Source organism: Muntiacus reevesi, chromosome 1, assembly GCF_963930625.1.
Source record: "Muntiacus reevesi chromosome 1, mMunRee1.1, whole genome shotgun sequence".
Lineage (NCBI taxonomy): Eukaryota > Metazoa > Chordata > Mammalia > Artiodactyla > Cervidae > Muntiacus > Muntiacus reevesi.
Window position 1 is genome coordinate 73,082,079 of NC_089249.1, and position 23,654 is coordinate 73,105,732.

Consider the following 23,654-nt stretch of genomic DNA (forward strand, 5'->3'; position numbering starts at 1 on the left):
GTAGTCACCGCTCCTTTCCTCTGAGCCTTGGTGCGTGCAAGGTTTTGTTTGTGCCCTCCAAGACTGAAGTCTCTTTCCCCCCAGTCCTGTGAAAGTTTGTAATCAAATCCCATGGCCTTCAAGATCAGATTCCCTGGGGATTCCTAGTCTCTTTGTCAGGTATGCAGCTGGGAAGCCTGATGTGGAGGTCCAAAGCTTCACAACAGTGGGAGAACCTCTGGTATTAATGCTCTCCAGTTTGTGGGTTACCCACCCGGTGTGTATGAGATTTGATTTTATTGTGGTTGTGCCCCTCCTACTGTCTCACTGTGGCTTCTTCTTTGCCTTCAAATGTGGGGTATCTTTTTTTGGTGAGTTCTAGCATCCTCATGAAGGAAATGGCACCCCACTCCAGTACTCTTGCCTGGAAAATCCCGTGGACAGAGGAGCCTGGTAGGCTATAGTTCATGGGGTCTCGAAGAGTCGGACATGACTGAGCGACTTCACTTTCACGCATTGGAGAAGGAAATGGCAACCCCACTCCAGGGTTCTTGCCTGGAGAATCCCAGGGATGGGGGAGCCTGGTGGGCTGCTGTCTATGGGGTCACACAGAGTCGGACACGACTGAAGCGACTTAGCAGGAGCAGCAGCAGCAGCAGCAGCAGCGTCCTCATGTCAATGGCTGTTTAACAGCTAGCTGTTATTTTGGTGCTCTTGCAGGAGGAGAGGAGTGCATGTCCTTCTACTCCACCATGTTGAACTGAAAGCCTGTTCTAGCTCCTTTCCCAAGCAGACAAGTCTCTACCCAAGTGTATAAGGCTTTTTATCTATCTGTCTTCCTGAGCATTTCTGTACAAGAGGGCAGGGGCAGTGATTAGGTGAGATTACTAAGGTCCCTCTCCTCTGAACAGTCAGAATCACACTTCTCGGTGCTTCATACTTTGCTACCTTCCATGTACTCTTTTGTTTCATGAGTCAGGACACTATGTGCATGTATTTTTATCCACATGAAGTTACATCACAGTTCAGCCTTCCAAATGTTAAAGCTGGACTTCAAAAGAAAAAATAGCAAATCTTATCATGGCCCAGTATTGTGGTTGGGTAAATATCTACTCTTAACCATCTTTTTTTTAATGATAAGCTGTGGTTTAGATTTGGGGAGGACTGGAAGGTGACTTTGTGTATATATAATTTTCAGGCTTATTATAGGATCAGTCAACCAAGTCATGTCATTTTTTCCCCACCCTGAGCGACTGTAGTTATCCACACTCCATATGTTGGACTCTTCTTTCTCTGAGGTCTGGAAGTAGTTCCGTGCAAGGATGATGCCATCAGGGAACTTTCCACATGCTATATTAAGAAAGAGTCTCAAAAATATAAGCAAAAACGGTGTGATGATACAAACTAAAAATAGCCACAAGGAAGAAAACTCAACAAGAATGAAAGACCATGGAAATATTCCTGTTTTTCTAAAAATTGAGACAGCAAACGATGTGTCCACAAAGGCAATACACACAGGGGAAAAATGGGAAGCTAAAGAATTGGGATGGGAGGGAAGTACTGACAATCTGAGACTGCAGAGAAACCAGATATTTATACATAAGCTCTGGGCCTGGAAGGAATCTTGTTTTGTAAAGAAACAAATTCAAATAAGTGATACAGGGTAATTCTCCATAAATATGATTTACGTGTAAGTGACTATGCAAGAAAAATAACCTGTGGCCACTTCTCCCGAGGTCTTTTAAAATAAATAAGTTCTAGGATAACTGTAATGGATTAAGTAATGTCATAAGTAATTTATGATAATTGGACATAAACCCTCCCCTCCCCCCCAAAAAAAGTATGCACTGGGGGAAAAAGATAATAACAACTTGCCTATATGACAGCTAGAGCTTCCAGGGGATGAATATAATAGTCTTTTTGTTCTTATCTGGCAAGGTGCATCTGTGCTGTTTCAGACCTCAGAGCTCTAGCTTCTGGTGTGGGCTGGGTTCAAGGGAAGGGTATGGCCTATCTTGGCCTGCTTGGGTGACACACTCCTGTGGAGGTCAGTTTTGGGGTTAATTCTCAGCCATGTGAGGGACATACGGAATTTGGGAAGGGAGAAATCTCAGTGTTCCCTCCTTGTTCACATCCATCCACCGTTGATGGCTTCCTTTGATTCCTGAAGGTGGGATCTCTGGATCCCCAATTTTGAATCTTGTCCCAGGAGGAGTTTTCAGAGAACCTGGGAACTTAATCTGGACTTGAGGTGAGGAGCCCAGCAGAATTTCTCTCCTGTCTTCCTCCAGAGTCAGGTCCCACATGGCTGGTTGCCTGTGTGATACCCTTAATTTGGTGACCTGTTGATGGTGCCCTGTTTTGTGTGGGGCTTCGGTCCTTGATATCCTGCCTTAGACACCATCCAGGGGACTGTCATCCAGGGGAGCTTCTCCTTGCTTCCCTAACACCTCCTGCTCTTTCATTTTGACTCTTCAGTGATTTTGTGTTGCAGCTTCTCCCTCCACATCCTCCCCTCTCTGATTTCCATTCCTCCTTTATGAGACACTGCTGTCTTCCCCTTCCCCATCCCATTTTCCTCTGTTATGTTTCCACTCTATTCCCATGGTGCATAGACCTGACTCTGTTAGAACATCCATCAGTGTTAGCTCACTTGTGTAAGTCACTCACTGGATTGTGAGCTCCTTGGAGATGGATTCTATATCAGAAAACCTCAGGAAGTAATGGTTGGATTAATTCATTTACTTTCCCTGTTCTGGATTTCTGTTCCAGTGACCTGATTTGTCCATTCCAGGCTTAAGAACCAGGACCCTGTCTTGCCAGCTAGTAACCCTCTTTAATAACCAAAGCTCATGTACTAAACCTTGGTGAAGGGTCTTCTGCCTGTGGAATCATGCAATTCTTGTCTTTTGGCACATGCAGTTGACTCTTGAACACTACTGGTTTTGAAGTGCATAGGTTCACTTATGGATTTTTTTTTAGTAGTAAATACTATAGTACTAAGTGATCTGCAGTTAGTTGGGTCTGCAGATATGGAGGAATTGTGAATAAGGAGGGCCAACTACAAGTCAGATGCAGTGGAGGATTGACGCCCCAACCTCTGTGTTGTTCAAGGGACAGTTATAGTCAGACTCCTTCATCTCATTTCTTTGGCGAATTAAGGCTGAAAAGTGCTCCATGGATAACTACTTTTTTTCTCAAACCAGCTCAACTTGTTTTTGTCATTAAGAGGTGGCGCTCAGTGCCTCTCTGATTCTTATGGGTGGGACTAGAGCAGTTCCCAAAGTTTAGTTTCTGGGAACCCTGATTAAGAACACTTGAGATTCTTAAATAAAAGTGAGAATTCCTAGGCTCTTCACCTTTAGAAATTCAATAACAATATAGATGTTATGTACGTGCAGGAGTGGTGTCATAGGTGTGTGACCTGCACAGTTGCCCAGACTTGTGCTTAGAAGGGCCTTGAACTTGGCTGAAAGCTCTGTTAGTGCTGCCTTGAAATCCTTCATAATTTTTGACCAAAGGTCCCTGTGTTTTCATTTTGTGGGCCTCAAAAATTATGTAGCTGGACTGTGTGTGTATGAGACTAATGTCATAAATATTCATTTTGAAGAAACAACCACTCCCTGACTTTCTTCAGAAACCTACCATGATGACTTAAAAAAGTAAATTCTTAATGTTAGTGAGGATATGAGGAAAAGAGCAGTTTCATTTATTACTGTGGTAATGTAATTTTCCTAGAGGGAGATTTAATTTTATATACATTTAAACCTTTAAAAAGTTCCCTTGGATTTGAAATTCAAAATCATTATACATTATTTTCCATATCTGTGCCCTTAGGGCTAATTTTTTTGTTTTGACTTTTATTACTTTTATTTCCAACTTTTATTCTTATTAAGGTAATACATACGCATAGTTTAAAAATCAAGCAGTACTAAAAAGCTTATAATGAAAAACAGCAGTTTTCCTACTTTGTCCCTCCTCACCCCTAAATCCTACTTCCTAGAATTCATTTAACTATATCTTCTGGTATTTACTTCCCTATTTCTATGCTCCTTATTGATTTATCAAATTTAATCTCTTAACTTCCTGTTATAGTTCAGATGATTTATCTCTCTTACATCTTCCTATAATCATTCTACTGTCTCTAATGTATATCTCTTTTTGCATCTATTCTTAGAAATTTATTGGTTTTATATGCATGCTTTTTCAGGTTTAGGGAATTACAATGCTATATTAATATATTTAATGGTGTCTTACTTTTTCCATTGTCTGTGTTGCTTTATACTTGCATGTGTATCAGATAGTGTGAAGAGGTTTATTAAGTGCCGTACTGTTAGTACAGAAAAGGATTAATACCAAACTCAGTATCTGTTACTAGAGGATGGATTAAACAAGTATAGTAGAATACTCTGCCACAATTAAAATGCACAGACTAGATCTTGTCCCTGGTCAGCAGGTGCAGAACAGATGCAGGTGGATCTGTTTCTATGGGTGAGGACTGGAAGATCACTGGACGTGAGCCCTCTGTGTGGGCACGTGTGGAGGCCAGGCAGGTGACCCATAGGGCCTCAGTGCACCTAGGCGCCCACACGATTCCCTTCCTTCTCTGTGCTCCTCCGGCCCAACTTGGCCATTACCTCCTGGGCTTCTCCTGAGTCATTTTTCTCTCTGGATTCCAGTCTTCGGAACTCTCCACTTTTCCTTGTTCCTTTCCTGCCTTTTCCAGCTTCAGCCCGTTCCCATTGGGAAGAACTCCAATAACCTATACTAAAACAGGACCAAATCATTAATTCTTGAAGAAATGTTTTCATGCCTTATAGTCAACCCTTCTATTACAGAAAAGAAAAAAAAGGGCTGGATGTTCAAATATATGTATACACAGTCAAAATTTCATACTGTATATTTTATTCATTTTTATGTTCTTTCCTTCTTTGCCATAACCTCTGTTCCCCTCAGGGAGGAAGGCTTAGGAAGTTATGATTATAGATCCAAGCTGCAGGAAGGTAAACCTGCCCCCAAGTCAGTGATAATGTGGGTCTCCAAATGAAGACTGGTCACATAGTAATTTGCTATGAACTGGAAGTTAATAATTTCCCTAGACCTCCTGCTGGCAACTTACTACTTCAGCTATGTAAAGACTGTCCTGTGATACCTACAGGCTAAATTTACAAGCCCAAGTTTATTAGTATGAATGTTAATTAGCTATATAGGAAGCTCTAAGCAATGCCCTCACCAAGTCTATCAGGAGCCCTGTGGAGGCAGCCTCTGAATTAGGTACAGGAAGATGTGGGTCTCTGGTAAGGACTGGGGGAAGCTGCCTTTTTTACCAGTATGGCAGGTCTGTTGCTTACATCAGGCTCATAGCCTCAGTGGAAGCTTCATTCTTTACCTGTTGGATCTTAGCTCTCAAAGGTTTCCCAGAGATTTCATGGTACTTTAAATAAGGGGAATGGTGGTAGGTTGAGGATGGTAAAGAGGTACAATTAGAGGGATGGGAAGGGTCTACTAGATATAAAACCCAGGTCTGTGATTTATTGTTCTTACCATACAAGTGCCTGAGAAGGAACACATCTAAATAATTAGATAAATTCAATATCTCTTCCTTGCTCTCCTCTTTCTTACAGACCTGGTTACTGTGGTGGTGTGTTCATTGTTCAGTCAAGCCCTACTCTTTGTGATCCCAGGGACTGTAGCCCATGAGGCTCCTCTGTCCATGGAATTCTCCAGGCAAGAATACTGGAGTGGGTTGCCATTCCCTTCTCCAGAGAATCTTTCTGACCCAGGGATTGAACCTGGGTCTTCTGCATTACAGGCAGATTCTTTACCATCTGACCCAACAGGGAAGCCCACTGACCTGTTAGGGGATGTCTCTTGTTGCATAGAAGGAAATGGCAACCCGCTCCAGTACTGTTGCCTGGAGAATCCCATGGATGAAGGAGCCTGGTGGGCTACAGTCCACGAGGTCGCAAAGAGTCAGACACGACTGAGCGACTTAACTTTCTCTTTCACTTTTTGTTGCATAAGTGACAGCAAAAGGTTCTTGCATATATAGGCAAAGCTTTGTTTTAGTCCAGTTGAGGACTTTGTTGAGGCCTTGATCTCATTCATAGTTTGCCCCCTTCTTTTTGCAGCTAAGACCCTACTTCATCCATCCATTTGTTCTTGTACAACAAATGTTATTGAGCTTCTATAAAATGGCAGGTCGAGTCCCTTGCACATCTGAATAATACAGTTTTGCAAATGTGAACAAAGCTCTCACTTCTGAAAGCTGAACAGAATCTCACTGTTTCTAGATGGATTCCATTGAGAGCTAAACAATTTTACAAAATTCTATTTATGTTTAATCCATTTACTGATCACTTGTAACACAGTTGAGTGAGTATAAACATTTTGACTCTCCCCCTGCCCCTGTCCCCAACTTCTGTTTCCAACCAGGCTTTGTAGAATTTCTGTTTCCTGCCTTTAAATGCTATTTGGGACAGAGTCCACAATGTTTGCTTCTCTTTTAATCATTAAAAGTTGAGACCTTCCCTTTGCTGGCCCTGTAGTGGATAAGACTTGTGGCTTCAGGGATACAAAGATCAGTGGGGACAATGGTTTATTCTTATGATTTTCCTCCTACTCCAGCTCTTTGCATTGGGGAAGAGGGGTAGAAAGACTGTCTACTATTTTACTATTTTCTTTTTCTACTTTAGCTACCATGGAAATTGTGGTTGAGAGTGGTAGTCTGGCTCTGAAATTTCTCAATGCTTTGAGAGTTAGATCTTCAAGGTGTTGAAGTGGGTAAGAAGAGGGACGGAGATAAGTAACTCTTAAGTCAATTGACAGCCTTGTTTGTAGCCCCTTATGAGTGGTTACCATGGTTCTCTCGCTGTCATTGACAGATTTTTGGTGCAGCTTCAGTGCATGCATGAGTTCTTTGGATGGCCCTGTAGACCCTCCCTGACAGTTCCTTGCCATGAAAATGCAGAGTCCCCTCCCTCTGAGATTCTACTCCCGGGAGATCTGGGCACTCTTTTGACTGCTAGACCTCCCTTGTCAAGTTGCCCTCAGGTGGGGAAACTGCAAATTATCTCAAGTCCAGCCCACTCAGTGGATTCATTGGATCATAAGAAATTTATGTGTTCTTGTCATGACATCTACTTTGTGTTCTGATCACCGTGTATTCACCCTGTTGGTAAAGCAAAGATTCTACTCTAAATGATATAAGATGCCCAGACACACACCACCTGGCCCTGGGTGGATGAGATTGGCAGTTGTTTATTAGTCACTTATTCACCAGGGAGAAGGGCACCGTATGCCATGCCGGCCTTCATGTGGTTGTCCTGGGAAGTAGAAGGAACCAGAAAGGCTTCCTCTTCATCCATAAGGAACAATAGAACTTACCAATCACTGAAGACTTTGGCACCCAGAATAGAGAAATCCTCCCCTTGTTTTCCTGCTTTCCTGGTAGTTATTTTATTGCTAACACCAGTCCCACATGCCTACATCTGGATCCCATCTGGTGTGGTGCCTCTCAGCTCTCTGCCCAAGGGAGACTTCTCTCCTTCTATACATTCTCCCTGGGTGAATACATTCATTCCCATTAAAAAAAAAAAAAAAAAAAAGGCCATCCATATACTTATAATTCCTACACCTCCATCTCACAACAATTTCCTGAGTCCCAGATCTATAGATCCAGCTTCTTGGATGTTGCCACCTGAATACTCAGAGACCCTTCAACCTTAAAAGTCCAAAATCAAACTCATTGTCATTGTCTTCATATCCCAGCCTGCTTCCCTTCCAGGGTGTTCTGTATTGGTTAAGGACACCACAGTCCACTTAGTTGCCAGAAATCATAAGTCTCAGGGTGATTTTTGATTCCATTATCCACCCCACCCCCATATTTAATCCATAACCAAGAGATGTTGGTCTTAACCTCACACAGGTCTCAAACCTGTCCGCTTCTCTCTGTCAGCACTGCCTCCACACCAGCCCGGTATCCACCACTGTGTGTCTTTTGTAGTCCCATAATGGCTTCCCAGTCAGCCTTTTTGCCAGTCTTCCCCTCTGTAATCTATTTCTTGCTCTGCTGGCAGAGTGAACTTTCTGAATAGACCACATCATTGATTTACTTAAGAACATTTAAATACGCTTCATCGTCTTTAGGATATATACTCTTTACTATGAGTTATAAAGTCCTTCATCATGTGATTACTGTCAACTTTCCAATTTGCTCTCCTGTCTGTGTCCCATGAATTTTATACCCCAGCTCTACTAACCTTTTCATAATTCAGGTTTTCTCTTACATACCTTTGTAAGTGCTGCCTCCTCTGCCTGGAATATACTTTTGATCTTGCATTGCCGGACTGTTCTTCAGCATTTCATCCAGCTGACTCCTACTAAACCTTCAGACCTTAGGTGTAAACCTTACTTCCTCTGGTAGCTCTTCCTTGACCCCAATAAGGAAATGTGTTCCTGTACTATCCACTATTTCTCACATCATAAGATCTAACACTTCTTGCTTAATTTTTGGACACCCCTCTTAGCACCATGAAGGCAGTGTTTGTGATGTCTGAGTATTACTCTAGCCCAAGTGTCTAACATGCAATATACCTTTACTGAACAGATTAAATTTTACTTAATTTTGCTAAACTGCAGCTCTAAAAATGGGAATAATGATACTTACCTCCTTAGGTGTTGTCAACTGCCCCATTTAAAAACAAATGGGAATAGATGTATAGAGAAATGAGAACATCTAGTGAGGGACAGAGGTAAAATTAGAACCCTTACAATCTGATTTCAGATTCTTGTTCTTCACCTCCATGCAATGCTCTCTCTCAAGGAAGCTACTTTTCAGGTAATTCTATCTATGTTTCCTCTGTTTTATTCCTCAACTGCAGTTTGGAAATAGTATATAAGAAAGATTTGTTACTACAGTTCAGCACACTGACAGCCCCGAAATGTGACAGCTCATATCTAGAAAACAAAAAAGGAGAGAAAAGAATCACAAGAGACAAACATGAAATTTCCAAAGCAGGGGAGTCTGTGAGCTCTTTAGAACAAAGGCAGAAGCTGCTCCCTGGAGAATGTGGATGCTTCATAGCACAGAAGAGCAGTGGACACTCATCAGTACTTAGTCATCAAGAAGCAGTTTCAAGTGTGCTCATTATGCATTTAACTTTCATATTTGATAAATATTTATTGATCTGTCTTATGCAGAGAACTGTGCTATGTACTGGGGATATACAAGTGGTTCTTCTGTCAAGGGGTTTGCTGTGTGGTGAGGGAGCAGACTAGGAGGTGGGCAACTTTAATGCACTGCTCAGGCAGCCATCAGCTTAGAGGGGTGTGGCAGCTTATGGCAGGAACGCTTCATAAATTATTTAGAGAAGACTTCTTGATAGAAGTGATGTCCAGGATGAAACCAGGATAACTCACAGCATATAATGTCTTTCAAAAGGAGAGTGCAGCATCTTTCAGAAAGATTAAAGATGAGAAATGGTGGTAATACAGAGATGAAGACAGAGTTTAAGGTCTACTAGTGGATCTTGGTATCAATTCCAGCTCTGTCAGTTACCAACTGTGTGACTTGAAGCAAGTCAGTTAACATTTCTACCATTAACCTAAAAAGTGGGCTTAAAAGTACATCTTTATAATATTACTGTAAGAAGCACACGGGATGTTATATTTGAAGACTGTCATGAAATGCAAAGTACCAGAAAGTTGAAATACTATTATTAGGTGAAATAATGTAGGTGAGCACAGTACCTGCCCTGTAGTAAACCCTTGGTAAACCGCAGTCGTCTTCCACTATACATCACAACACTTGAAATTCCTCTTTCCTTTGGAGATGAGATTCTAAAGAGCAAGAACCAAGTGACATAGGTCACTAATCCATGCCTCTGTGTCATCTCCTACCTCTTTCTCCCCTCTCCCATTTTCCAGAGATAGATGCTCCCCACCACCAGGCTTTTCATGGCTTGGTGATTCTGTGTTTCATGGTTGGTGATTCTGTGTTTTGTTTCTCCTCTGATACTACCTTCATATTAGGATGAAATAGGGGCTGGAAAATGAAGTGGTGGGAAATTTGAGGTGGTGAATTGCCAGCAGCAAAGGAGCATGAGTCTTTGCTCTAGAATGACTCAAAATCTAAAACTGTGGAAGGATTTTTTGCCTCATAATGGATTTGTCATTTTCCCAAAAGTATAATACATTGGAGATGCCTTGATTCATCTCCCCCAAACCCCAGCTTTTATTGAGTTATACTTGATCTATGTTTGCTGCACTATGTTGCTTCAGTCATGTCCAACTCTGTGCAACCCTATGGACTGTAGCCTGCCAGGTTTCTCTGTCCATGGGATTCTCCATGCAAGAATACAGGAGTGGGTTGCCATGCCCTCCACCAGGGGATCTTCCTGACCCAGGGATAGAACCCAGGTCTCTTATGTCTCCTGCATTTGCGGGTGGGTTCTTTACCACTAGTGCCTCCTGGAAAGCCCCTAATTGACTTATAGCATTGTGTAAGTTTAAGGTATACAACATGACAATTTGATATATGTAGTTACTGTGAAGTAATTAACACAGTAAGTTTAGTTAACATCTATTACCACATGTTGTTACACATTTTTTTCCTTGTGATGAGAACTTTTAAGATCTACTCTTTGCTGTTGTTGTTTAGTCATTCAGTTGTGTCCAGATCTTTAAGATCCCATGGACTGCAGCATGCCAGGACTCCCTGTCCATCACCAACTCCTGGAGCTTGCTCAAACTCATGTCCATTGAGTCAAGGATGCCATCCAACCATCTCATCCTCTGTCATCCCCTACTCCTGCCTTCAATCTTTCTCAGGATCAGGGTCTTTTCTAAAGAGTTGGCTCTTCATAGCAAGTGGCCAAATTAATGAAGCTTCAGCTTCAGCATCAGTCCTTCCAATGGATATTCAGGAATTATTTCCTTTAGGAGTGACTGGTATGATCTCCTTGCAGCCCAAGACTCTTGAGAGTCTCCTTCAACACCACAGCTCAAAAGCTTCAGTTCCTCACTGCTCAGCCTTTTTTATGGCCCTACTCTCACATCCATACATGACTACTGGATAAACCATAGTTTTGACTATTCAGACCTTTGTTGACAAAGTAATGTTTCTGCTTTTTAATATGATGTCTAGGTTGGTCATAGCTTTTCTTCCAAGGAACAAGCATCTTCTAATTTCATGGCTGCAGTCACCATCTGTAGTGATTTTGGAACCCAAGAAAATAAAGTGTCACTGTTTCCATTGTTTCCCCATCTATTTTCCATGAAGTGATGGGTCTGGATGTCATGATCTTCATTTTTTAATGTTGAGTTTTAAGCTACCTTTTTCACTATCCTGTTTCACTTTCATCAAGAAGTTCTTTAGTTTCTCCTTGCTTTCTCTCATAAGGGTGGTGTCATCTACATATATGAGGTTATTGATATTTCTTCTGGCAATCTTGATTCCAGCTTGTGCTTCATCCAACCTGGTATTTTGCATGATGTACCTTGCATAGAAGTTAAATAAGCAGAGTGACAATATACAGTCTTGACATACTCCTTCCCAATTTTGAACCAGTCTGTTGTTCCATGTCCAGTTCTAACTGTTGCTTCTTGAACTGCATACAGATTTCTCAAGAGGCAGGTAATGTAATCTGGTATTTCCATTTCTTGAAGAATTTTCCACGTTTGTTGTGATCCACACAGTCAAGGACATTTGTATAGTCAATGAAGCAGAAATAAATGTTTTTCTGGAATTCTCTTGCTTTTTCTATGATCCAGTGGTTGCTGGCAATCTGACCAATCTGACCAGACATCAGCTTGAGCATCTGGAAGTTCTCAGTTCATGTACTGCTGAAACCTAGCTTGGAGAATTTTGATCATCACTTTGCTAGCATGTGGAAAGAGTACAATTGTGTGGTAGTTTGAACATTCTTGGACATTGCCCTTCTTTGGGATTGGAACAAAAACTGACCTTTTCTAGTCCTGTGGTTACTGCTAAGTTCTACTCTTAGCAACTTTCTAAGTTGTTGAGATCTACTCTTAGCAGCTTTCACATATGCAATATAGTAGTGTTACCGAGTCAACATGTTGCTTCTTACAGTCTCAGAACTTAATTTATCTTATAACTGAAAATTTGTACCTTTTGATCACTTTCACTTAACACCCCTATCCCTTCCTCTGGCAACCACCAAAACCAGAACCACCTGTTCTGGTTTCTTTCTTTCTTTCTTTTTTTTTTTTTTTTGAGTCTTTTTTTCTTTTTAAAATTCCACATATGAGTGAGTTCATAAACTATTTTTCTTTTTCTGACTTATTTTATTAGGGCATTATGATAAGTATCCTGATTCTTAATTTTATATGGCACATGACTCTTTGTTTAAAAACTTATTTGTTTTTAAATAAGATTGAAGTTCCTACCCTAGTATGTGTAGGAATGATTTTTTTTTTTAATGGTAACTCCATGGCCTTTATGGAGAAGGAAATGGCAAGCCTTTCTAGTATGCCTGCCCAGAGAATCCCATGGATAGAGGAGCCTGGTGAGTTACAATCCATGGGGTTGCAAACAGTCAGACACGACCTAGTGGTTAAACAACAACAACAACAAGGAATTAGTAGCACAGTGACTAATTTAATAATAACTGTGAGGAGGGTCTTGAAGCAACTTGGCTTACAGTAGTTGGCTTATAGAAAATTCAGAGAAGGAGAAATTACAGACCCAAGTGACCCTGCCTCTGTGAATCTGTTTGTTACTTTGTTTCTAGGTGAGGGCCAACTGCAAAGAACCCAGAAAGGCATAACACATGTGTCTAGCTGATCAAAACATGCTAGCAAGTCCAAGCCTAATGCTTGGTACATAGTTGGTGCTTGACTATATACGAGGGTTTAGTAAGCACCCATCCTACCTAGCACTTTACTAGGCACAGGGCATAACAGTGAGAAAAACAGCTCTGATTCTTAACTTTATATGGCATAGCATATATCTGATCCTGATACACTTTTTGAATCAGTGATAGAAACCAACTCGTCAGCAACAAAAGCACAATGAGAAAAATGCTATCCTAATATAATTTTGCACAAAGAACTATAGGGGCAAATAAAAAAGAATAACTAATTTCCTAGCTAGGAGTGAGGTAAATGATGCTGCTCTGGAAAATGTAAGGTAGCATTTATAACCGGATGACAGTCACTATAGGATAAATAGTTAAGGGGATTAAAAATGCTTTTTGATGACTAGTGAGGCAGAATTAAAAACATTGTATTTATAAAATGGGTCTTTCATACTTTTAGAGGAGACAATTTCATTTTGGAGGAAGACATGCCCCCACTCTTCAGGGGGTGCTGTCTTTAGGCATAGGAGAGATGGCTTCGTGGAGGGCTGATCCTAAGAGCACAGTCAGGGCAGAACTATGGCAAGTCCAGGACTTTAAAATCCAGCTCTTGACCTTTCAAGAGCTTCTATAGGAAGCTTTGCTTCTATGATGCAGAAATTTCAATGACACAGGACAGAAATTAGAGGTGATCAAGCCTTGGAAGAAGTATGGTCTTCCCACCTAGATTCTCCAAAGTCTGTAAAGCTGGAACTTAGTAGATGAGTTCCTTGAAAGTTACCTACCCCTTCTCATTACAGGGGAAGGGAAATCACTCCCTTAAGAAAGAAGACAGAATTAAGGGATGAGCAGAGAAGCTTTTTTTTTTTTTTTTTAATACAAAATACTTTAGTAGAAAAAGGCACAGGACCAGAGTCTTTAACTCTCCCTCGCGCCACCAAGGCAACAGTATAGCAGGTATGTCCCAGTGGCATGAAACCAGAAAGACTCCCTCAAGCCCTGGAGGAGAAGGATTGATTCCTTAAAGGAGACCTAGTAGAAGTAGATATAGTATTATTTTCCTTTTTAGACCCCCCCGCCCTTTTTTTTTTTGGTGAATTGAGTGATTAAACAAATCTCTGAACTACTTCTGACTACTGGTGCTGTTGGTTTTGTTCTAATTCTTCTTTATGGTACTATCCAGGAAGTGCCATGGTGTGTGTCAGCAAAGAATAGCTTTATGGTTCTCAATCCAAAAAAAGTATGGCTCTTTTTGACCAATTCATTATTCTCCATAATGATTAGAGAGAAACTGATTGCACGAAGAGAACCAGCAGCTGAGAGAATGGTCTAGCGCAGTCAGATTAGAGAGGTGAGAGTTGTTCACAATTTATAGCCCTGGCTAGCACTCTGAAGATACTGGATGGAAGCAAAGACTCTAGTATAAACCAAATAATAAAGGCTGAAATTCTGAGGACTAAATCAGTTATTTCCAACTTTGTTAATTAAAAAAAAAAATAACACACCTCTCACCTTTCTCAAATGTTCTGATATAATTTTCTTCCTTACCACTGACTATTCTTATCTTGCTGGGAGGATTTTGTCCAAGTTTTACTTTCTATAGGTTGTATTATGAAAGTAATAGAGATTAAAATGTTTTTGAACACAAAATACTCATATTAATACGCTTTAAAGAAGTCCACTGCCCAACCCTGAAAATTTGTATGTGCTTTTTAAAAAATCATGCCCATCTTCCCTGACCTCTTATATACTCAAAAAAATGAAAATGCTTGGATGGAAGTTTGAAATATATGGAGACAAAGCTGACAATTTTTGTAGTGAAGATGTTGAAGCAAGATATGCACAGCTCATTACAGGACAGATTGCACAGGACAGACTTGAGGTTGAATGCATCAACAACACATACTGTTCTCTGTAAAAAGGGTTGATGGATTAAGAAATGTTTCTGCCCATAGCTCTGTGTAGGGCATCCTTGACCTCCTTGTTCCTCAGACTGTAAATAACAGGGTTTGGCAGAGGAGTGATGATGGTGTAGGTCACTGAGAGAAGGAGGTCTTGTTCTACAGTTTTCTGACTTGGGCTTGAGGTAGGGAATGGAGGCACAGACATGCTGGACAATGACCACAGTGAGGTGGGAGGCGCAGGTGACAAAGGCCTTCTTCTGGCCTTTGGTTCAGGCAATCTAGAGGATGGTGGAGATGATGAGGATATAGGAGATGAAGACCAGGCCCATGGTAACCCGGATCACAGATACACTGACAACAAAATTGATGATCTCATTGATAGTGGTATCAATACAGGAGAGTTTTATGGCAGGGAGAGTGTCACAGAAGAAATGACCAACCGCCCTGTGATGGAAGGGTTAAGTAAATATGGATATTGGACAGCTGCCATGGCCAAGCCAATGCTACAGTCTCCACTCATCAGCTGGATGCACACCCTGTTCCTCACAATGAGTGTGTATCTCAAAGGGTTGCAGATGGCCACATAGTGGTCATACCCCTTCCCCATGAGCAGAAAGCAGTTGTTGATGGCTAAGGTAAGAAAGAAGAATATTTGAATGGTACAGCCTGCCAGGGAAATTGGCTGGTTCTGGGTTACAAGTTCAGAGAGCATCTGTGGAATGGTGACCAGTGTGTACACGGTCTCTGAACTGGCCAGCATTCTTAGGAAGAAGTACATGAGAGTGTGGAGGTGATGATCAGTGTGGATGATGGTCACAATGATGGCATTGCCAGCCAAAGTTAATGTGGACAGGACGAGAAGAACCATGAAGAGGGTAATCTGGTGTTCATGGGATCTGGAGAACCCTAGGACAATGAACTCTGTCACTTCTGTGAGGTTTTTTTCTCTGCATTCTTCAGTTTCAGTGTCTGAAAGCAATGCAGGGAGTCAACATTGAGAAATTCCCATTGTGGTGTGGACTCCAGAACAGGGATAGAGAGAAGGGTGTAGAGGAGAGACAGACAGACATGCACATGTGAGTCTATTTCCTCCCTGTATAATCAGTAAGTAGGGTGCTGGCGTAGCTTTATGGCTTCTTTTTTTTCCATTTATTTTTATTAGTTGGAGGCTAATTACTTTACAATATTGTAGTGGTTTTTGCCATACATTGACATGAATCAGCCATGGATGTACGCTCTCCTCTGCTTTATGGCTTCTTTAGCCCCCTTCCCTTTTTTCCAGTTTTTGCTGTCTCCTTTATCTTTTTTTAAGCCTCTAAGGAATGACCAATATGTGAGACTACTAAACACATCCTTTCAGGTTCTTATCCTGAATATGTTGTTTTCGTAGAGAGTGGATGAAAGACTGTTTTGTTTTCATGACATGTAAGCCACAGTACCCTTGAGTGTATACCATCCTAGCTTTGCCTTTCTTTTCTAGGGAAAGTAAGAGAAATTGGGAAAACAAAATAGAGATGAGAGAGTTAGACTTACTGAATTAAAATCACTGGTGCCACTTAGGAGAAATTTCTGAGAATGGTGTACAGAATTAATCTCAGGAGAGCTGGTCTTTAGGGACACATTAGCAGGAGTGAAGATGAAGGATTTGGGGCTCAGCCCAGATGGTCTAGGTGAGACAAACCATTGGCAAAGTTTCTTTGTTTTAAAAGTATTAACATGGATTTGAGGGTGTAGGGGTGAGTAAACAAAGGAGAAGAGGGGAAATTGTTGGATAAGAGAGGAGGATCAGCAACATGTCAGAAGGCTGGACCTTGAATGAAAGAAATAGCAATTTCTTTCAATAGCAGAGGGAACTTGAAAATAAAAGCATTGTAATAATTGATTTAAAATTGTTTGCTAGATTATGTTGTTGTTGAATTGCTAAGTCTTGTCTGAGTCTGCGACCCCATGGACTGCAACATGTCAGGCTTTCCTGTCCTCCACAGTGTCCTGGAGTTTGCTCAGTTTCATATCCATTGAGTTGGTGGTGCTATCTAACCATCTCTTCCTCTGCCACCCTGTTCTCTTTTTGTTAAACAATATTGTGTTGTAAAGTTTCCCAAGAGCCCTAAACCTTCATTTAAAGTTGTCATGTGTAGAGTCTTGAGTTAGTGGTATTTGGGAAGTGGAGAGATGTGGGTGATGGCTATGCAGAAAAAGGTTACCACGTGCAAGAAGTGAAATCCAGAGACAGGAAGAAAAACTTCTTGTTGGTAATGACTGAAAGAAACACAAGGACCTCTCTTGTTCTGTTCTCCTTTGCAAGCACACACGGTATTTCCTGGAAATTTGCTGAGGGACTCTGGGATTGCCACCATATTTCAAATGGTAGTTTGAACCACTTTACACAAGGAACAAGGTCATATAAGCAGGCTGGAGGATTTTGGAAAATCTAGAAAGCTTCCACTAGCAATCTAGGAATCTAGATTCTTAGTGAATCTTTCCTGGGAATCTAGGGAGCACAACATAGAAAATGTGGATATTCTTGAAAGTACTCCATCATGGAAAATAAGGAGGCAGACATTTAGAGCAGATATGAGGGGGACTTCCTTGGTGATCCAATAGTTAAGAATTCATCTTCCAATGCAGAGGACATGGGTTTTTTCCCTGATCTGGGAACTTAAGATCCCACATTCTGTGGGACAAATAAGTCTGTGAGCTGAACAAAGAGCCTGTGTGCTGATACCACATGCCACAACGCTGATCCCATGTGCTGCAGCTAAGACCTGACACAGTCAAAAATAAATATTAACAAAATAAAGTAGAAATGAGTGTGCCACTAAATAAAGTGACTTGCGTTAAAAAGGCTGCTGAGATACCAGTTGGATAGAGATGAAAGAGAGTGTCAATGCAGCTTTAAGCTTTTCAGGAAGAATGAGGGTTATACAGCTGGGGCTCCTTAATGGAAAAATTCAGTCCATCAGTCACAGTAGCCACATTTCAAGTACGAAAAAGGAACATGTGACTAGGGGCTACTCTGTTGGGCAGCACACATATCAAACATTTCCTTCCTTGGTGAAAGTTGTGATGAACACTGCTGCTCTGGTGCATTACCATATACAGACATGTGGAATGCATTAAAAGCAGAAAAAGAAAAAAAAAAGCTATTTAAAGAACAATAACATGGTGTGCTGCCATATGGTTAAAAAATGTGTGTGTGTGTATGTCTCTGTGTGTATGTGAATGCATATTTTTATATATGCAAGACGTCTGAAAGAATATACAGCTGATATTATGGGTTAACCATTATGTTCGAGTAGGGGTGAGATTATATGAAACTTTTTTAATGGCTGGATTGACAATGAGGACTTTGGGCTTTATTTTAAATTATTTTAACTCTAAGTATAAAAGTATAGCTCATAGTACGGAGAAGTAAAGGAGGATGACAGCTGAAAGCAGATATTAAATTGAGTAAGAAAGAGGTCACTGGTGATATACTGGCCAATTTCAGTAGAGTCTTGGACTGTAAAGTCAGGTTACAGGGAGGAAACAGAACTTTTAACATGTCATCGATGACAACATCAGATCTTACGTGCTTTCCCCCTTTCCTGATGAACCTATTGCAGTGAGTTACAAAAAATAGATAAGGAGGTATTGAGCCAGAAAAGCTGCAGGCATATTTGGAGCCAGAGAAGAAAAAGAAAACAGTAAGCTGAATTTAGTTGAAAGAGAAAGAGAAGAGAAAAGAAAAAAAATCCCTGGAGTCTTTAGGGCCTGAAAAGTACTGCTTTCACCCCAAATCAGTTATTTGTTGTTAAGCATACCTCAGATAATTATAAAGTTACCCTCTTCAAGTAAATTATAAAGTTATAAAGGGGATGGCTGATGACCAGGGAATGTGGCCCAGGTACATAAGTCCAGGAGAAAAAAGAGAGGGGAGAAATAAGTTTATTGCCTTTGGTGCACATTTGAATTGGATTGCACAGACAATGAAAGACTATCTTAAGGCAGGATATTCTTAGAACGTGGCAAAAAAATGCAAAAAGAAGGCCAGATCGAGATGTGTGGGAGTGTATAATGTAAATGTTCAATGAAAATGTTCAAAGCAAGTGTTCTTTCCATGTTGCATTTATTTAGAGGCAAGGTGTGCGGTAGGCGAGGGAAGAGTGAAGCCCTGTCACTAGAGGGAGCTGTCACTTCTTCTGCCTGAGTAACTCAGGTACAGCCCAAGACTCAACATTCCCTTCAGACAAAATAAACAAATAGTGCTGCAGTAACAGGGATTCACCCTCCATAAAGTGCAGGCTTGGCTGTGACTCAGACAGTAAAGAATGTGCCTGCAGTGAGGGAGACATGGGTTCAGTATCTGGGTTGGGAAGATCCCCTGTAGGAGGGCATGGCAACCCAACTGCAGTATTCTTGCCTGGAGATTCGCCTTGGACAGAGGGCCTGGCGGAGTACAGTCCATGGGATCACAAAGAGTCGGACATCACTGAGCCACTAAGCACCGCAGTGGCTTCCCTGCTGGCTCAGACAGTAAAGAATCTGCCTGCAGTGTAGGAGACCCGGGTTCAATCCCTCGGTCAGAAATATCCCTTGGAGAAGGGAATGGCAACCTACTCCAGTATTCCTACCTGGGGAATTCCATGGACAGAGGCTACAGTCCATGGGATCACAAAGAGTCGGACATCACTGAGCGGCGGAGCACAGTGTACTTTGGTGATTGGCGGTACTTCCTAGGCTGGGTGTCATATGCGCATCACACTTGGAATGTTTCTCCAAGCATTCTTCCCAACGATTGTTCTCCCTGTCAGGAGTTCTAGGGTGTGGTCACTCCATCTTGCCACATCGTCAGGGATATTGTAGCATGAAGGAATGAGATGAAAGATGAAGGGCAGTTGCTTCCTACCTCATTTTTTAACCTGTCTTTTTGAAAAGCACAGTCCATACTTGTTACTGTAAAGATGGTGTTGTTGAAATAACTAGCACAGGGCTGTTAACTGCCTCTGGGGGTGAGGGATGCTCCAGTGAAGGAGATGGGGAAGTGTGGGAGGTGGGCGTGAAATCGCATTGCATTGACCTGGAGTCAATTCAGTGAACGATCCCCAGCGTTCACCTCGGGAGGGGAGAAGTTGCAGAGGGCACCGTGGTGCTGAAGTGGTGTGTGGGATGGGTGGGTTGGTTATACCAGTGGAGATCGGCTGGGATGAATTCTCAGCGGTTAGGACAGGTGTCAGTGAACTTAAGGATACTTTTAGCTCCAGATGACCGCCCTCTTTCTTCATCCTGGTTCCTCTTGTGAGCCGGCCCAGCCAGAAATGCTCCAGCTGAGCACTGGGGCAGCAGCCCTTGCACCACCCAGATCTGGGTCCTCTTTCTGCCTGAACCCTAGGGGTGTTTCTGGGTAAGTGACACGCAAGGAGACAATCTCAAAAGCACAGTGTAGGACAGAAAAGAGCTTTCAAAATGATTTAAGCACTCCAGAAGGACAAAAACCCTGTGGGGGAGTAAGGATACTGAAATGTGCTCATGCATCAAAATTGTAGTCATGAAGCCGATATTCTGACTGCAGGAAAAAGAAAAATAAGATAGAGGGGAAAAGCACAATTTAAGGGTGTAAAGGAAATGCCATTTTCAAAGGGAAGAAATTATGACAGAACCCATGGATTCTTAAAAATATCTAGATCTTTAGAAGCAAAATCTGTGCCTAGAAACCGAATCTGTGTTTAAAAAAAATAAACTACGCAAGGTAGGCTAAGTCTCTATAATTGTATTTTGAGTTAAAAGGAGTCGTGCTGCTAAAAAGAAAAAAAAAATGACGTTGTCTTTTGCCAGGCTTTCCATCTTGTCCTGCCCTTTCTTTTCCTTTCATTAAAGAAAATAGATGTAAGGTGCCAGGAATGGAGGAATTGACTTCTTAAGAAACTGATAATTATGTGAACTATTTGAATAAACAAGAGAGTGATGACTTTTCTCTGGGACAGAAGCCTTCCCATACCCAGAAGAATCCACCCCCTTACCTTCTTGAGTCTGTAGAATCTGTCTGTGCTTTTTTCTGGCTATAGGGCATAGCAGGCGATTTTGACATTTACAAGAACTCACTGCAATGCCAAGAAAACTGATTGTCATTTTTTGCTAGAATACATAATAGAACCAGGGTCTCCTGCATTTCTGGCAGATTCTTTACCACCTGAGCTACCAAGGAAGCCCTAGTAGAATCTTAGTGTCATACAAAACTTAGCCTTATTAGGGTCTAGGTCATCCTTATTACATTATTAGATCACTCAGTTCATTGCACTTTGGCTGAAGCATAAGGTGACACATTCACACTGAGCAAATCTGACCTTCAAGGAGCAGTCCCTTTAAAGTCTGATTTGGAGGGGAATCTCAGGAGAATTCCTGTCGTCAAGCTCTTGTCTCCTGGGTTTATTTGCCAAGATACTTACTGTGTATCCCATGGGTCTGAATGGAGTCAAGATCCTGAAATGAGCCCGGATGTCTCTTTACAATTGGATCGTGCAGGGAACACTGGGCAAGCTCTGGTCTCACATGGCCTGACTTTTTCTTTTTCTCCTGGAGAAAAATAGCTCACCTCAGACAAAGATGTGTTGAATGTCACATGGCACTATCTTCTGTTCTTTTGAATCTATGTTAGTGTGTTGCCCTTGCTTAGTTACTCTCAATGAAAATGTAATTGTATAAAAGTCAGATGTGATGACTCTCAATGTCTATGTGAAGAGCTTTGCCCTATTTCTGCTACTAACCAGGAGACATACATGGGTTTGGTTAGGTAAGGGGTAGGTTTGGGAGCAGAGGCTGAAAATAGAGAATGAATTTTTTCTGTTTGTAGGAATATACCAAGAAGTTAAGGCAAATGAATTAAAGATTTAGGTAGTAAGTCTCAGTCTCTTTTACATCATAGCTGACACTTAGCACTTGTTCAGTTGCTATATTGTGTCTGACTCGTTGTGACCCCATGGACTGCAGTGTACCAGGCTTCCTTGTCTTTCACTATATCCTGAAGTTTGCTCACATTCATGTCCATTGAGTTGGTGATGCTATCTACCAGTCTTATCCTCTGGTCCCTCTTCTTTTGCTTTCAAACTTTCCCAGCATCAGGGTCTTTTTCAATGAGTCAGCTCTTTGCATCTGGTGGCCAAACTATTGGAGCGTCACCATCAGTCCTTACAATGTATATTCAGGAAATCTTTAAGACTGTGGGAAATCTTTAAGACTGACTGGTTTGATCTCCCTGCTGTCCAACAATTTGAAAGCATCAATTCTTTGGCACTCAGCCTTCTTTATAGTGCACCTCTCACATCCATACATGACTGCTGGAAAAAACCATAGCTTTGACTATATGGACTTCTGTTGGCAAAGTGATGTCTTTGCTTTTTAATACACTGTCTAGGTTTGTCATGGCTTTCTGCGCTTACATGGTGCCGGAACATGTACTGAGTAGGTGTTGTGTCATCACTTCTGACCCTCACAAGAATCCCGTGAAGTTACAATAAGTTGCTGTAGCAGCTAGAGCTCTGGAGCTCTGGGTGAAATATTTGCCTTTGCTTCCTTGCTCCAAACACAGTTGGATCAGCCCCTTGTAGACAATGGACCTTAGTGTAACTTACCAGTAACATTAGATTAGTTTTGCTTTGGCTCCTGTGGCTGTATATGACATGATGTGTGTGCTTGATTACTGTCCCAGTGTATGATGGAATCCCTGAGCATCTCCCATATTGAACTCACAGAATGGTCACAGCCAGAAAAAACCTAGATGGAAAATTCTAGAACACAAATGGAGTTTAATTTATAAGTTAATCAGCTATTTAGGTATATTCCCAGGTGGTACGAGTGGTAAAGAAAGTGAAAGTGAAGTCCCTCAGTCATGTCTGACTCTTTGTGACCCTGTGGACTGTAGCTTACCAGGCTCCTCCGTCCATGGGATTCTCCAGGCAAGAATATTGGAGTGGGTTGCCTGCAAATGCAGGAGATGTTATGAGACAAGGGCTGGACCCCTGGGTTGGGAAGATCCCCTGGAGGAAGGCATGGGAACCCACTTCAGTATTCTTGCCAAAAGAATCTCATGGACAGAGGAGCCTATTGAACGACAGTCCATAGGGCTGCAAAGAGTCGGGCAAGACTGAATCAACTTAGCATGACGACATGGTAAGAATTAAAGGTGACTGAGATCATGTTTCAGCTTTCCTTCTCTTCTTTGAGTGTTCTTGGACACCTGTTCTTTATAAATAAGAGGAAGTACCATGAATGCCTAGAAAGTCTCCACGTTGCTCTTCTAAGGTGACTACATGCTGGTGCTTTCTAGTGAAGAAAAGAGAAAATCTTTTTTTAAAATCCTCACTCTGAGCTAAGGCATATCCCAAGCCCAAGCAGACCTCATTGCTTTAACCTCAGAGCTCTCCATGGAGTTTCCCATATAAAACATAGAGAAAGTTGCAAATACTCTCATTAGGGAAAAACTCCCTTATAGAGCCTTCTGGTATGACCAGCCCTGGGGCCATGTTGTTGAAGGCTCCAGCCTACTTTATTGTGTCTGTGCCTGCCTCTTTGTCTATCCTGGGTGAATGGGCACGTGAATTAGAAGTAATCACTTGGGAAAAAAGAAAAATGAAAAAAAGAAGTCATCACTTGGTTATTCTGAAGCTCTCCTGGATGCTATCTTTCTGACTTCCCTTCGCTTCATGTTCTGTTATCTGTGGGCAAAGCCTGTCTTATTTCTCATATGCAGCCAAACTTTCTTTATAGTCCTTGCTTCTCTGAGAAGGGATTTCATATCTGTTGAGGATATGCCAGACACTCTGCTCCATAGTTTTCATAATAATGAAGATAACTACTAATAATAGCATCTGATAATTATTTTGTAGTGTTGTAATTGGGATGCCTGTTGCTGTGCTATGAGTTGTATCTTAAAGAGATAAGCTGAGACCAGTTTATGGGGGGCATGTCAAAGGGT

General features: G+C 41.6%; 1 pseudogene; it reads right to left on the reverse strand.

Annotated features, from left to right (window-relative positions):
• Positions 1–14,732: 14,732 nt before the first annotated feature.
• LOC136172498 (putative olfactory receptor 10J6) lies at positions 14,733–20,771 on the reverse strand (annotated as a pseudogene).
• Between the last annotated feature and the right edge of the window lie 2,883 nt (positions 20,772–23,654).